This window comes from Bufo gargarizans, chromosome 1 (genome assembly GCF_014858855.1).
Source record: "Bufo gargarizans isolate SCDJY-AF-19 chromosome 1, ASM1485885v1, whole genome shotgun sequence".
NCBI classification, from domain to species: Eukaryota; Metazoa; Chordata; class Amphibia; order Anura; family Bufonidae; genus Bufo; species Bufo gargarizans.
This window is the reverse complement of record NC_058080.1, coordinates 742,526,937-742,540,936: the sequence shown is the minus strand read 5'-3', so window position 1 is coordinate 742,540,936 and position 14,000 is coordinate 742,526,937. Positions and strand designations below refer to the sequence as shown.

The 14,000-nt window shown below is 43.3% G+C and overlaps 1 protein-coding gene and 1 pseudogene across 1 annotated transcript in view; one reads left to right on the top strand and one right to left on the bottom strand.

The window, feature by feature from the left end:
- Positions 1–14,000, bottom strand: part of LOC122924959 (gastrula zinc finger protein XlCGF26.1-like) — a 125,386-nt gene that overhangs the window by 20,582 nt on the left and 90,804 nt on the right. The window lies entirely within an intron of this gene.
- The window catches only part of LOC122924957, a 291,897-nt pseudogene continuing 288,368 nt past the window's right edge, over positions 10,472–14,000 (top strand).

The window sequence follows — 14,000 nt, the reverse complement described above, 5'->3', positions numbered from 1 at the left end:
CAGGGGAAAACCTCATTATCCTTAATGTACATCCAAGACTTCACAGTACAGATCTGTCATATAATCCTCCTAATCATAAGGAACCTTCTCCTGACCAATCACAGATTGTTACCACAAGTACAAGTCAGAAAGAGGGTGAAAGATTTCACTGTGGTAAAGAGTTGACAGAAATCTCGGGTCTTTCTACACACAGAATAATTCACACACAAGAGAATCCATACTTCTGCTCAGAATGTGGGAAGTGCTTCACAGAAAAATCACATCTTATTATACATAAGAGACGTCACACAGGGGAGAAGCCGTATTCATGTTCAGAATGTGGGAAGTGCTTCATAGATAAATCGAGTCTTGTTAGACATGAGAGACGTCACACAGGAGAGAAACCATATTCATGTTCAGAATGTGGGAAATGTTTTACACGGAAATCAAGTCTTGTTGCACATCAGAGATGTCACACAGGGGAGAAGCTGTATTCATGTTCAGAATGTGAAAAATGTTTTACACTGAAATCAATTCTTGTTGCACACGAGAGAAGTCACAGAGGAGAAAAACCATATTCATGTTCAGAATGTGGGAAATGTTTTACACGAAAATCATACCTTTGTACACACGAAAGAATCCACACGGGAGAGAAACCATATTCCTGTTCAGAATGTGGAAAAGGGTTTACAGATAAATCACATTTTGTTAGACATGAGAGAAGTCACACAGGAGAGAAACCATATTCATGTTCAGTATGTGGGAAATATTTTACACATAAATCAGATCTTGTTACACACGAGAAACGTCATACAGGTGTGAAACCATATTTATGTTCAATATGTGGGAAGTGTTTTACTCATAAATCAAGTTTTGTTACACATGAGAGAATTCACACTGGAGAGCAGCCATATTCATGTTCAGAATGTGGGAAATGTTTTACACAAAAGTCTGATCTTGTTACACATGAGAGAATTCACACAGGAGAAAAGCCGTATTCATGTTTAGAATGTGGGAAATGTTTTACACGGAAATCAAATCTCGTTGCACATCAGAAATTTCACAAAGGAGAGAAGCCATATTCTTGTTCAGAATGTGGGAAGAGTTTTACATATAAATCAAATTTTGTTACACATGAGAGAACTCATACAGGAGAGAAGCCATATTCATGTTCAGAATGTGGGAAATGTTTTACACGAAAATCACTTCTTGTTACACACGATAAAATTCACACAGGAGAGAAGTCTTATTCATGTTCAGAATGTGGGAAATGTTTTACAGAGAAGTCAAATCTTGTTAGACATGAGAAAAGTCACACAGGAGAGAAACTATTTTCCCATATTTAGCATATGTCGTTCTTAGTGGATCTCAAATTCCCGCCTCCCAGAAAACCAAATTATATAACTGTGAGGTCAACTGTGATCCGTGAAAGAAAAGTATTACTTCCAGAACAGTGAGGATGAACTGTCTTCATGGACCTTGCTTCTTATCACTGTATTCACACCTCCACCCACACTGCGGGAGAGTCCAGAGTGACATGGGGAGAAGTAACGATGCTCCATGTAATAGTTTTATAACATATCTAGACATATTAATATTTCATCTTCATCCAAACAGTATTTACAGTTAAAATAACGTCTTCAATTTGCTCCACGACAGCGTCACTATTGTCACTGACAGACATTGTCTTCTTCGCTCATATTATACTTTCTCCTAGCGCTGTGACCTTCATTGCTCCTACAGACTAACTCTCCTGTGTGGCGTGTTAAAAAAATATATTTTCTGCTTATTAAAGCTTCCCTCAAGTGCTGTCTGCTATAGTACAGTCAGGTCTGTAAATATTGGGACATCAACACAATTCTAATATTTTTTGGCTCTATACACTACCACAATGGATTTAAAATGAAATGAATAAGATGTGCTTTACCTGCAGACTGTCAGCTTTAATTTGAGGGTATTTACATCCAAATCAGGTGAACGGTGCAGGAATTACAACAGTTTGCATATGTGCCTCCCACTTGTTAAGGGACCAAAAGTAATGGGACAGAATAATTATCATAAATCAAACTTTCACTTTTTAATACTTGGTTGCAAATCCTTTGCAGTCAATTACAACCTGAAGTCTGGAACGCATAGACATCACCAGACGCTGGGTTTCATCCCTGGTGATGCTCTGCCAGGCCTCTACTGCAACTGTCTTCAGTTCCTGCTTGTTCTTGGGGCATTTTGTCTTCAGCAGGTGAAATGCATGCTTAATCGGATTCAGGTCCGGTGATTGACTTGGCCATTTCATAACATTCCACTTCTTTCCCTTAATAAACTCTTTGATTGCTTTTGCAGTATGCTTTGGGTCATTGTCCATCTGCACTGTGAAGCGCTGTCCAATGAGTTCCGAAGCATTTGGCTGAATATGAGCCGATAATATTGCCTGAAACACTTCAGAATTCATCCTGCTGCTTTTGTCAGCAGTCACATCATCAATAAATACAAGAGAACAAGTTCCATTGGCTGCCATACATGCCCACGCCATGACACTACCACCACCATGCTTCACTGATGAGGTGGTATGCTTAGGATCATGAGCAGTTCCTTTCCTTCTCCATACTCTTCTCTTCCCATCACTCTGGTACAAGTTGATCTTGGTCTCATCTGTCCATCGGATGTTATTCCAGAACTGTAAAGGCTTTTTTAGATGTCGTTTGGCAAACTCTAATCTGGCCTTCCTGTTTTTGAGGCTCACCAATGGTTTACATTTTGTGGTGAACCCTCTGTATTCACTCTGGTGAAGTCTCTTGATTGTTGACTTTGACACACATACACCTACCTCCTGGAGAGTTTTCTTGATCTGGCCAACTGTTGTGAAGGGTGTTTTCTTCACCAGGAAAATAATTCTTCGCTCATCCACCACAGTTGTTTTTTGTGGTCTTCCGGGTCTTTTGGTGTTGCTGAGCTTCCCGATGCATTCCTTCTTTTTAAGAATGTTCCAAACAGTTGTTTTGGCGACGCCTAATGTTTTTGCTATTTCTCTGATGGGTTTGTTTTTTCAGTTTAATGATGGCTTACTTCACTGATATGACAGCTCTTTGGATCTCATCTTGGGAGTTGACAGCAACAGATTTCAAATGCAAATAGCAGACTGGAAATGACCTCTGGACCTTTTATCTGCTCATTGTAATTGGGATAATGAGGGAATAACACACACCTGGCCATGGAACAGCTGAGAAGCCAATTGTCCCATAACTTTTGGTCCCTTAATAAGTGGGAGGCACATATACAAACTGTTGTAATTCCTGCACCGTTCACCTGATTTAGATGTAAATACCCTCAAATTAAAGCTGACAGTCTGCAGGTAAAGCACATCTTGTTTGTTTGTTTCATTTCAAATCCATTGTGGTGGTGTATAGAGCCAAAAATGTTAGAATTGTGTCGATGTCCCAATCTTTATGGACCTGACTGTAACTTTCTTGAGACCACTTGTTTGTAACTTCAATCTAAGGCTTTTTTCACACTCGCGTTAGGCTTGTCCAGCAGAGGAACAGTCTGATCTGTACTAATGTTTTCACGCGTGTGCTGCCAGAGGTCCGCCTCGGCCCCATTCACTATAATGGGGACCGGCCAGAGATTCAGCCGCAGCACGGCAAACCTGCCTAGAGGCGGCCTAACAAAAACTGCAGCGTTTGTTAGGATATTCTAGAAATGTCTGAGATGAGAATATTCATGTAACAAACACATTAAAACTGGAAAAACCCTCCCTAAAATGTCACTGGTTAAATTGCAAATTTTTGAATTAGTTTTGAAGTAAATATACTCAGGTGACTGAAATGCATTTTAACCCCTTAGTGACATGACTAATTTTATCCTTCAGGACCAGTAACATTTTTCCCCTCTTTGTTCCTTCAGTCATGACTTTATGTTTTCTTCAATTTATCTATATGAGACTTTCAATTTTGTAGGACGCGTGGTAGTGTTTTTTTTTTTTTAAGAACCATTAGGGGTACATATAGTGTATGGAATAACTTTTATTATTTTATTTTTAGAGGGAAGATAAAAACAACTGCAATTTTTACATTATTGTATTTTGTTTGATTTACTTTTACAGCATTTACTGTGGTTAAATATATTAGATCCCTCTCTAGATATCATCGTTATCACTATTACGGTAGCGTGTACCGGGTATCGCTAGAGAAGCTGTCTGCATATTGTATGGTACAGATAGGACATGGACTGGAGGGACAGAGAAAAATGGAAAAGCTTTATGTTGTTTGGGTGTTTGGGGCTCAAGTGTTTGCTGTGACTTATTTGACGCTGTGATTCAGATACTGGTAAATGTCTCGGTCAGGGCATCAATAAACGGCCTAATTTGGCACATAGAGGTGATTGGATGGACAAGCGCTCATCTTCTCACTCCTTTCCTTGAAAAAAAGAAATGTGACAGTCGGACAGCGAGTATGCTTTCATTTTCCTTAACATTTTTTCCAATTTACAAATATGAAAATTGTGCGTTGCGTGAAAATCGGACAATATAGAGCATGCTGCGATTTTCACTCAACGCACAAGTGATGTGTGAAAATCACCGCTCATGTGCACAGCCCCATAGAAATGAATGGGTCCGGATTCAGTGCGGGTGCAATACGTTCACCGCACGCATCGCACCCGCACGGAAAACTCGCCCGTGTGAAAGGGGCCTTAGTGAAATGACTAATTTTATCCTTAAGAACCAGTAAAATTTTTCCCCTCTTTGTTCCTTCAGTCATGACTTTATGTTTTCTTCAATTTATCTATATGAGACCTTCAATTTTGCAGGACGCGTGGTAGTGTTTTTTTTTTTTTTTAAGAACCATTAGGGGCACATATAGTGTATGGAATAACTTTTATTATTTTATTTTTAGGGGGAAGATACAATAATGTAAACATTTTTATTTTCTTTGATTTACTTTTACGGCATTCACTGTGGTAAAATATATTAGATTCCTCTCTAGATTTCATCGTTATCACTATTACGGTAGCGTGTACCGGGTATCGCTAGAGAAGCTGTCTGCATATTGTATGGTACAGATAGGACATGGACTGGAGGGACAGAGAAAATGGAAAAGCTTTATGTTGTTTGGGTGTTTGGGGCTCAAGTGTTTGCTGTGACTTATTTGACGCTGTGATTCATATAGTGGTAAATGTCTCGATCAGGGCATCAATAAACGGCCTAATATGGCACAGAGAGGTGATTAGATGGACAAGCGCTCATCTTCCCACTTCTTTCCTTGAAAAAAAAAGAAAAATATGTGACAGTCAGACAGCGAGTATGCTTTCTTTTTTCTTTTTAAACAGATCATTTTCATTAACATTTTTTCCAAATTACAAATATGAAAAAGATAATAGAAATCCTTCATGAGATATAGACTTGGGTAGACACAGTCCGGTTCATCATTCAGACAGATATTAAGATATTTTCATAAATGGCAACCAGCTATCAATAATACAGGCATGTTATACAGAGATATACCCATTCAATTGTGGTACAAAAGAGTATTGAATAAACCTCCCCTCGACCACCCACCCCCCCTTCCAGTGACAGGACGGGCACGCTACCGCCAACACAGGTACAATGTATGATGGCACCGAGGAAGATGCAGCCGACACCCTAAGCACAAGCCCATTCCCAACTCTTACCATTAAAGGGGTATTCCCATCACAATGATCACTGTTAAATCTGCGCACGCCGGCACGGTACTATACAGGCCAGGAACAAGTTACCATAGTGCATGCGCGGCGGCGTGCGCGTTCAGGACATTGTGCGGGGCCCGGAGAAAAACTTCAGTCTTCTGCGCAAGCGCGGCCCTGCCGGGAGAAGACGTCAATCAAGCCCGGCCGAATCCAGGAAGTGAACGTCGCGCTGGACGAAGGTAAGTATGAAAACTGATGATGGGAATACCCCTTTAAAAGCTATTTTCGGAACTCCACTCCAGGTCCTCCACCATAATCTCCCTTCCCAATCTAGTCTCATATATGCATGATCCAGAACTCTATGTATCACTGAAACCACTCCTCCCAACACAGCCCAGATACTCATATGCCATATCACATTACAGTAGTCCTATATGATAACCACTTGTCCCAAATTTTGGAAAACTTGGCATTTTAATATATACCCCCTTCTTCAGTTCAAAAATTCTGCCCTAGATGGGGGTTGAGGTCCAAGCCGGTATATAGCACTTCGTTGCCTGGCCTGGAAGAGCAGACGCTGCACCCCAAGACGTGAATTACAGTTTTTAATGTCCAATATTCCCAACACACATGCCCTCAGACCAGGCGGAACAGAAACTTGATATGCTTCTTTAATACAGGTCCAATAAGTTCTAAGCTCCCCACGCTCCCACAACTTGTGCATTAGGGATGCAGGACTCTCCCCACATCTAGGGCACGAGGCATCGCTCCTAACCCCGATCCTGAACAGAAAGGATGGCATCTGATATACCCTTCACACAGTGATAACTGAGGTGTCAGTGCAAGTACTGCTTTCCATTTATCCTCTGAAATAAAGCCAACCTCACCCTCCCATTTTTGTTTCACCCCCAGAGAATCTTGCTTCACAGATTTCACAAACAGGTTCCTATATATGGATGATATTAGTCCGCTTGAGGAGACACATGTGAGAATTTGTTGCAACACTGGGACTGTCGTATAGGTAAGCGACAGACCTTGTCTGAGCTTGGAATGCGTGTCTTCATTGCACAAATTGATAAGAGGCCGTATGAGGGAGGGCAAACCCATTCCTGAGTTGCTCAAATGATTTAAGCACAGCTTCTCTTTGCAGCTGGTATAGAAACCTCACACCCTTCCGTTCCCATGGAGAGAATCCTTCCAGACGAAACAGTTCAGGCAATTGAGGATTTCTCCATAGAGGAGTGACCTGAGTAAAGCCCCGAATCGACAGCAATTCCCGACACTTATGGCAAACCTTCGAAATCAAATTGAGGGTCGGATATCTCGCCACCCTGCCAGAGAGACCACCATTATGCGGTTTCTTTTCTTAGAGAGAATCCTTCAAGACGTCTGCTGCAGCCAATAATCAACAGTTTTTTTTACATGCCTTCTGCATGGTATGTGCTCCAGCTCTCAGCATTAGTACTTCCTTAACCCCTTACGGACCTGCGCCGTACATGTACGGCGCAGATGTCGGTGACTTAAGGACCAGCGCTGTATATGTACGGCGCGATGATCAGGCAGGTGCAGGAGAAGCGCCCGCCCAATCAGCGGCAGGGGTTCCGGCAGTCACTGATAGCCGGACCCCTGCTGCATGCACCGGCATTGGTGAAATCACTGATGCTGGCGTATTAACCCTTGATGTGCCGTGGTCAGCGCTGACCGTGGCACGTGCGATGTCCGTGCATAGAGGAAGCAGCCATCGGGTCCCCACGCTGCTGTGACGGGGATCCGATGGCAGGGAAGGCAGCCCGATCTTTCCTTAGGCATCATGGCTGCCTTCCGTGACAGCCTGTGAGATCCAGCCCCTGCATTACACTGTGTAATACACTTACAATATAGAAGTATTGTGATGCATTGTAAAGGGGATCAGACCCCCAAATGTTGAAGTCCCAGAGTGGGACAAAAAAATAAAGTGGAAAAAAAAAAGTTGAAGAAATAAAGTTTTACAATTTTTTTTAAAGTTTCAAGTAAAAAAAAACAAAAAAAAAAAACATCCTTTTTCCAAAATAAAGTAAAAAACAATTTAAAAAAATTGGGAAAAAAAGAAAAGTATACATATTAGGTATCACCGCGTCCGTATCGACCGGATCTATAAAAATATCACATGACCTAACCCCTCAGATGAACACTGTCAAAAAAGTTAAATAAAAACTGTGTCACCTCCCATCACTCAAAGTGCAACACTGAGCGATAAAAAAGGCATAAGCCCTGCAAAATAGTACCAATCAACTCATTCCACAAAAAATGAGCCCCTACATAGGACAACAACCCAAAATAAATAAATATGGCTCTCCGAATAGGGAGACACTAAAACATCTTTTTTTTGTTTCAAAAATATTATTGTGTAAAACTTAAGTAAATAAAAAGTATACATATTTGGTATAGTCACGTCCGTAACAACCTGCTCTATAAATATATCACATGACCTAACCCCTCAGGTGAACACCGTAAAAAAAAAAAATATAAAAACGGTGTCAAAAGCCATTTTTTGTCACCTTACATTACAAAAGTGTAATAGCAAGCGATCAAAAAGTCATATGCACTCCAAAATAGTACCAAATTGTCATCTAATCCCGCAAAAATGAGACCCTACCTAAGACAATCGCTCAAAACATTAAAAAAACTATGGCTCTCAGAATATGGAGACACTATAGTCATATTTGGTATAATCACGTCCGTAACAACCTGCTCTATAAAAATACCACATGATCTAACCTGTCAGATGAACGCTGTAAATAACAAAAAATAAAACCAGTGCCAAAACAGCTATTTCTTGTTACCTTGCCTCACAAAAAGTGTAATATAGAGCAAACAAAAATCATATGTGCCCTAAACTAGTACCAACAAAACTGCCACCCTATCCCGTAGTTTCCAAAATGGGGTCACTTTTTTGGAGTTTCTACTCTAGGGGTGCATCAGGGAGGCTTCAAATGGGACATGGTGTCAAAAAAACAGTCCAGCAAAATCTGCCTTCCAAAAACCGTATGGCATTCCTTTCCTTCTGCGCCCTGCCGTGTGCCCGTACAGCGGTTTACGACCACATATGGGGTTTTCTGTAAACTAAAGAATTAGGGCAATAAATATTGAGTTTTGTTCGGCTGTTAACCCTTGCTTTGTTACTGTAAAAATTGATTAAAATGTAAAATTTGCCAAAAAGGTGAAATTCAGAAATTTCTTCTTAATTTTCCATTAATTCTTGTGGAACAACTAAAGGGTTAACAAAGTTTGTTAAATCAGTTTTGAATACCTTGAAGGTTTTAGTTTCTTAAATGGGGTCATTTTTGGGTGGTTTCTATTATGTAAGCCTCACAAAGTGACTTCAGACCTGAACTGGTGCTTAAAAAGTGTGTTTTGGAAATTTTCAGAATTTTGGGGACCTCTAAGCCTTCTAACGTCCTCAAAAAATAAAATGGCATTCACAAAATGATCCAAACATGAAGTAGACATATGGGGAATGTAAAGTAATTATATTTGGAGGTATTACTAGCTATTAGAAAAGTAGAGAAATTAAAATTTGCAAATTTGCTATTTTTTTGGGTAAATTTGGTATTCTTTTTTATAAATTAAAAATTTTGACTCACTTTTACCAGTGTCATGAAGTACAACATGTGACAAGAAAACAGTCTCAGAACGGCCTGGATAAGTAAAAGCGTTTTAAAGATATTACCACATAAAGTGACACTGGTCAGATTTGCAAAAAACGGCCTGGTCCTTATGTGGTTAAAGACAACTGGGTGATTTATGAAGCCCCGGAGCCTGAATTCTGGAGCCGTAAAGTCACGTCTCATTTGCACAAGTAGCTCGTTGTTTGGTCTTGTCCACCATTTTGTTATAAATGAGCGGAGTGTGAGAGCGGCGTGGACCAAACATCCCGCCACTATTCCCGTTACTTACCCTAGTCTTCTGGGGGAATCTCCGCCCGTTCCTAGTGAGCGCCTCTTTGGGGCATCTGATGCCGCTGCAGACTAGATGAGACCTGACGTTACACACCATCGTGGTCTCCTCAATGTCTTCTACTGAAAAGGCCAGAAACCCCCACATAGCATTGTCATCTGACGGCACAAGGTCTCTGATCTCGGGGTGGGAGGTCGTCTACATAAGAGGAACGGACGACCTCTGTCATCAGGGGATGGAAGCTTCCAACCATCCTGCCGCCCTGAACTCAGATGTCTGCAGAAGACTTTTGTCTCGGGTTTGAGGTCAGCACCAGGAAGGAGAACATTCTCCTCCCGAAACTGAACTACACGTCCCAGAAGTCGGCTGAATTCACCACAGCTACAGCATTAGAGGAGAGAACTACAACTCCCAGCATATCCAGGGTGTTATTATAGGATATCAGAGGAGAGAACTACAACTCCCAGCATTGTTTTGGCTCTAAGAGAAAAGCTTCTCCATGCAAAGCTCCGCCCTCTGATGTCACATGATCATCATTACAGTCCTCTCATCCAGTCAACACAGAGCCCCGCCCCCTGCACTGGTCACACAATAATGACATATTCACAGGTCCTTCAGCTTTTTTCCTTTGCACTACAAAACTCCGCCCCTACTCTGATCACAGGTCCTTCACCACCTCTTCTCTGCATTGCTGGGAACCACCCACTGCACTAATCACATGTCCTTCCCACTCTCCACTGCTGAGCCCCGCCCCCTGCACTGATCACATGACAGTGACGTCACCCTAGGTATTTCACCACCACTTCTCCTCTCCTGAGCTCCGCCCCCCGCACTGATCACATGACGGTGACGTCACCCCAGGTCCTTCAGCTCTGGCAGTGCAGCAGATACTGGGCAGGTCCTGGTCGGTAGTCAGGGCTCTTGTTCTCTCTGGTATCAGCCATTCCTCCAGCCTGCAGGTAAGATGAGCTGTGAGGAGACAGTGTGGTGGAGAGCTCAGACATGTCACCTCTGGAGATTCTCCTCCATCACACACAAGGAATCCTTCTCCACTCCTCAGCTTAGTATGATGGGGGAGGAGTAGTGGGGATAGTGGGGGTTGTCATCATTCGCTGCTGGACGAGAGAATCTGCTCCGTGTGAATGAGGTTTTCAGCTGCTAATTCTCATATATGGGGCAAATCCTTTCTTTTATACAGAAAGGTCCAGTGTTCTCCAGAATCCCTCCTCACAGGCCGGGCCCTATGGTTACCATGGAGACCGGCCCCGCCCGGTGAGTATGTGGCCCAGGGCTCATTAGTGGGGGAGGAGCCTGGAGGACGCTGTCAGTGGATAACTCCCATCATCTATATTCTCACATCCTCGTCATTCCTATTATGTGGCCGATGTGAAATGTGATGTAAAGGGTTAAGTCAGGACATGTCTGATGTCACAGACAGTCATAGACGCAGTCAGCGGCGGTGTGAGACGGGATGATGGAGTAGTAGTAGTAGTACTGTTGCCACCCTTCCTAACAAAAAATAAGTTAAGCTGCTTCCAAAGGGGGCGTGGCTGGGGGGCGTGGCTTAAGACAAGGTGTAATTTGACACCAATGTTTAGCTAATTTTCCCCAAGGGGAATCCGTCCCCCTTATTTGGACTATTCTCTGTACTAGGGCTCTCATGAGACCAACATTTTGATTCGATGCCATTCTATACCACGCAAAAAAAATAAAACACCGAAAAAGCCGCGTGCATTCCGCATTTTATGGAACGTCCGGCCCATAATCGAACAGTCCGATCCTATTTTATTTTTACACAGTTTAAATTTTTTTTTTTTACGGTGTTTAACTGAGGGGTTAGTTCATGTGATATTTTTATGGAGAAGGTTCTTATGGACGCGGCGATACCTAATATGTATACTTTTTTATTTATTTCAGTTTTACACAATAATAGCGTTTTTGAAACAAACAAAAATTCATGTTTCAGTGTCTCCACATTCTGAGAGCCATAGTTTTTTTTTATTGTCTTTTTTTTATTGTACTGTAGGGTACCATTTTTGTGGGATGAGATGACGGTTTGATTGGCATTATTTTGGGGTGCATATGACTTTTTAATCGCTTGCTATTACACTTTTCGTGATGTAAGGTGACAAAAAATGGCTTTTTTGACACTTTTTTAAATTATTATTTATTTTTACAGTGTTCACCTGACGGGTTAGGTCATGTTGTGATATTTGTATACAGCAGGTTGTTACAGACGCGGCGATATCTAATATGTATACTTTGTTTTATTTATTAAAGTTTTACACAATAATAGCATTTTTGAACCCAAAAAAAATCCTGTTTTAGTGTCTCCATAGTCTGAGAGCCATGTTTTCTTTTTTTTGGATAATTGTCTTAGGTAGGGGCTCATTTTTTGCGGGATGAGGTGACGGCGCATACAGCAGGGGTCCGGCTATCAGTGACTGCCGGACCCCTGCCGCTGATCGGGCGGGCGCAGCTCCTGCACCCGCCTGATCAGCGCTCCATACATGTACGGCGCTGGTCCTTAACCACCTCCGGACCGCCTAACGCAGATGTGCGGTCCGGAGGCGGCAGCGCTGCGCACAGTCACGCATATACGCGTCATCTCGCGAGACGTGCGCAGTTCGCGCCGGCATTTCGTTCAGGACCATTTCGTCAGCAACCTGCCAGCCAATGATCGCGGCTGGCAGGTTGCTGATTTTTAAAAAAGCCAATCACAGAGCCATATATCAGATCATATTAGTAAATATGATCTGTTATATGGCTGCCTGCTCCTCTGCTGGTTCTTTTCGTCGGTTGGATCCAGCAGAGGAGCAGGCTTCACAGTGAGTACACCAAACACCACACACTAGCCCCAGATCACCCCCCTGAACCCCAATTAACCCTTTGATCACCCCTTTGATCGCCCCTGTCAATCACAAGTGAAAAGAAAAAAGTGATCAGTGCAAACTGTCACTTTTTTTTTCACTGTTATTGACCGTTAGGTTTTAGGTATAGTTTATGTCCCTCGGTTAGGTAGTTTAGGGATCAGTTAGCGCCCAGCCCACCGCACCGCAGTCCGTTATTCGCTGATTAGCGTATCGCTAATCAGCATTTGTACTTTTATAGTATCTGGAAGTGATCAAAACTGATCACGGTCAGATCTATAATAGTACTAGTGTCACTTTAGTTCGCCCTCCACCCAAAATGCAGTGTTTGCCCGATCAGGCCTGATCGCTCGCCCACACGTGCGTTCGCCCACGCCCGCCCCACCGCAGTGACCAAAAAAGATTTTTTTTTTGATCACTGCACATTCACTTCACACGCACTGCGGCGATAAAAAAATCAGTTTTGATATTTTTTATCAACCGCAGCGGCCTCCGGTACTTCGCTAGCCTCCCCTTTGTAAGACAGGCTTGCTTTTTTTTTCTTGGGTAGTCTCAGGGAATACCCCTAAATTTAGTTGCCCACATGTCTAACAGGGGGTATTCCTCTGAAGAGGCCTACAGGCTTCTGACCCAGTCGGATGAGGAGTGGGAACCCTCATCTGATGAATCCAGCGGGTCAGAATACGAACCTGTAGAAAGCAGTGGCTCTCTGACCCAAAGTTCGGACGAGGAGGCTGAGGTCCCTGATACCACCAGGCGTACCCGGCCCCGTGTCGCTAGACCGCAGGTTGCGCAGGATCCGCTTCAAGAGCAGCAGAGTGGGGCTGGTGCTGTCGGATTACGTGGTGAGGCATACACCAGCAGCCCAGCCCTCCCTGGACCTAGTACCAGCACTGCCGTACAACCTGGTGAAGTAGCGAGCACCAGAAGGGCAGTTGAAGCTGGTACGGTGGCACGTGCAGTAGTGACCCCGTCGCAGCCACCGCAAAGACGTGCCCGTAGAGCCCCTAGAATCCCAGAGGTGCTGGCAAACCCTGATTGGCAGTCCCCAACTTCAGCCGCACCTGTAGTTTTCCCTTTCACTGCCCAGTCTGGAGTTCGGGTTGAGACGGCTCAGATCGGTTCGGCCCTGGGATTTTTTGAGCTGTTCTTGACTGCGGAGCTTTTAGACATAGTTGTGGCCGAAACAAACAGATATGCCACACAATTTATAACCGCTAACCCGGGAAGCTATTATGCCCAGCCTTTCCGGTGGAAACCAGTCCAAGTTTCCGAACTTAAAACTTTTCTGGGCCTCCTCCTCCTCAACATGGGCCTGACAAAAAAGCATGAATTGCGGTCATATTGGTCCACGAACCCGATTCATCACATGCCCATGTTCTCTGCTGCCATGTCCAGGGCACGTTTTGAGGCCATCCTGCGGTTCCTGCACTTTAGTGACAACACCGCCTCCCGTCCCAGGGGCCACCCTGCTTTTGACCGGCTCCACAAAATTCGGCCCCTCATAGACCACTTCAACCAGAAATTTGCAGATATTTATACCCCAGAGCAAAACAT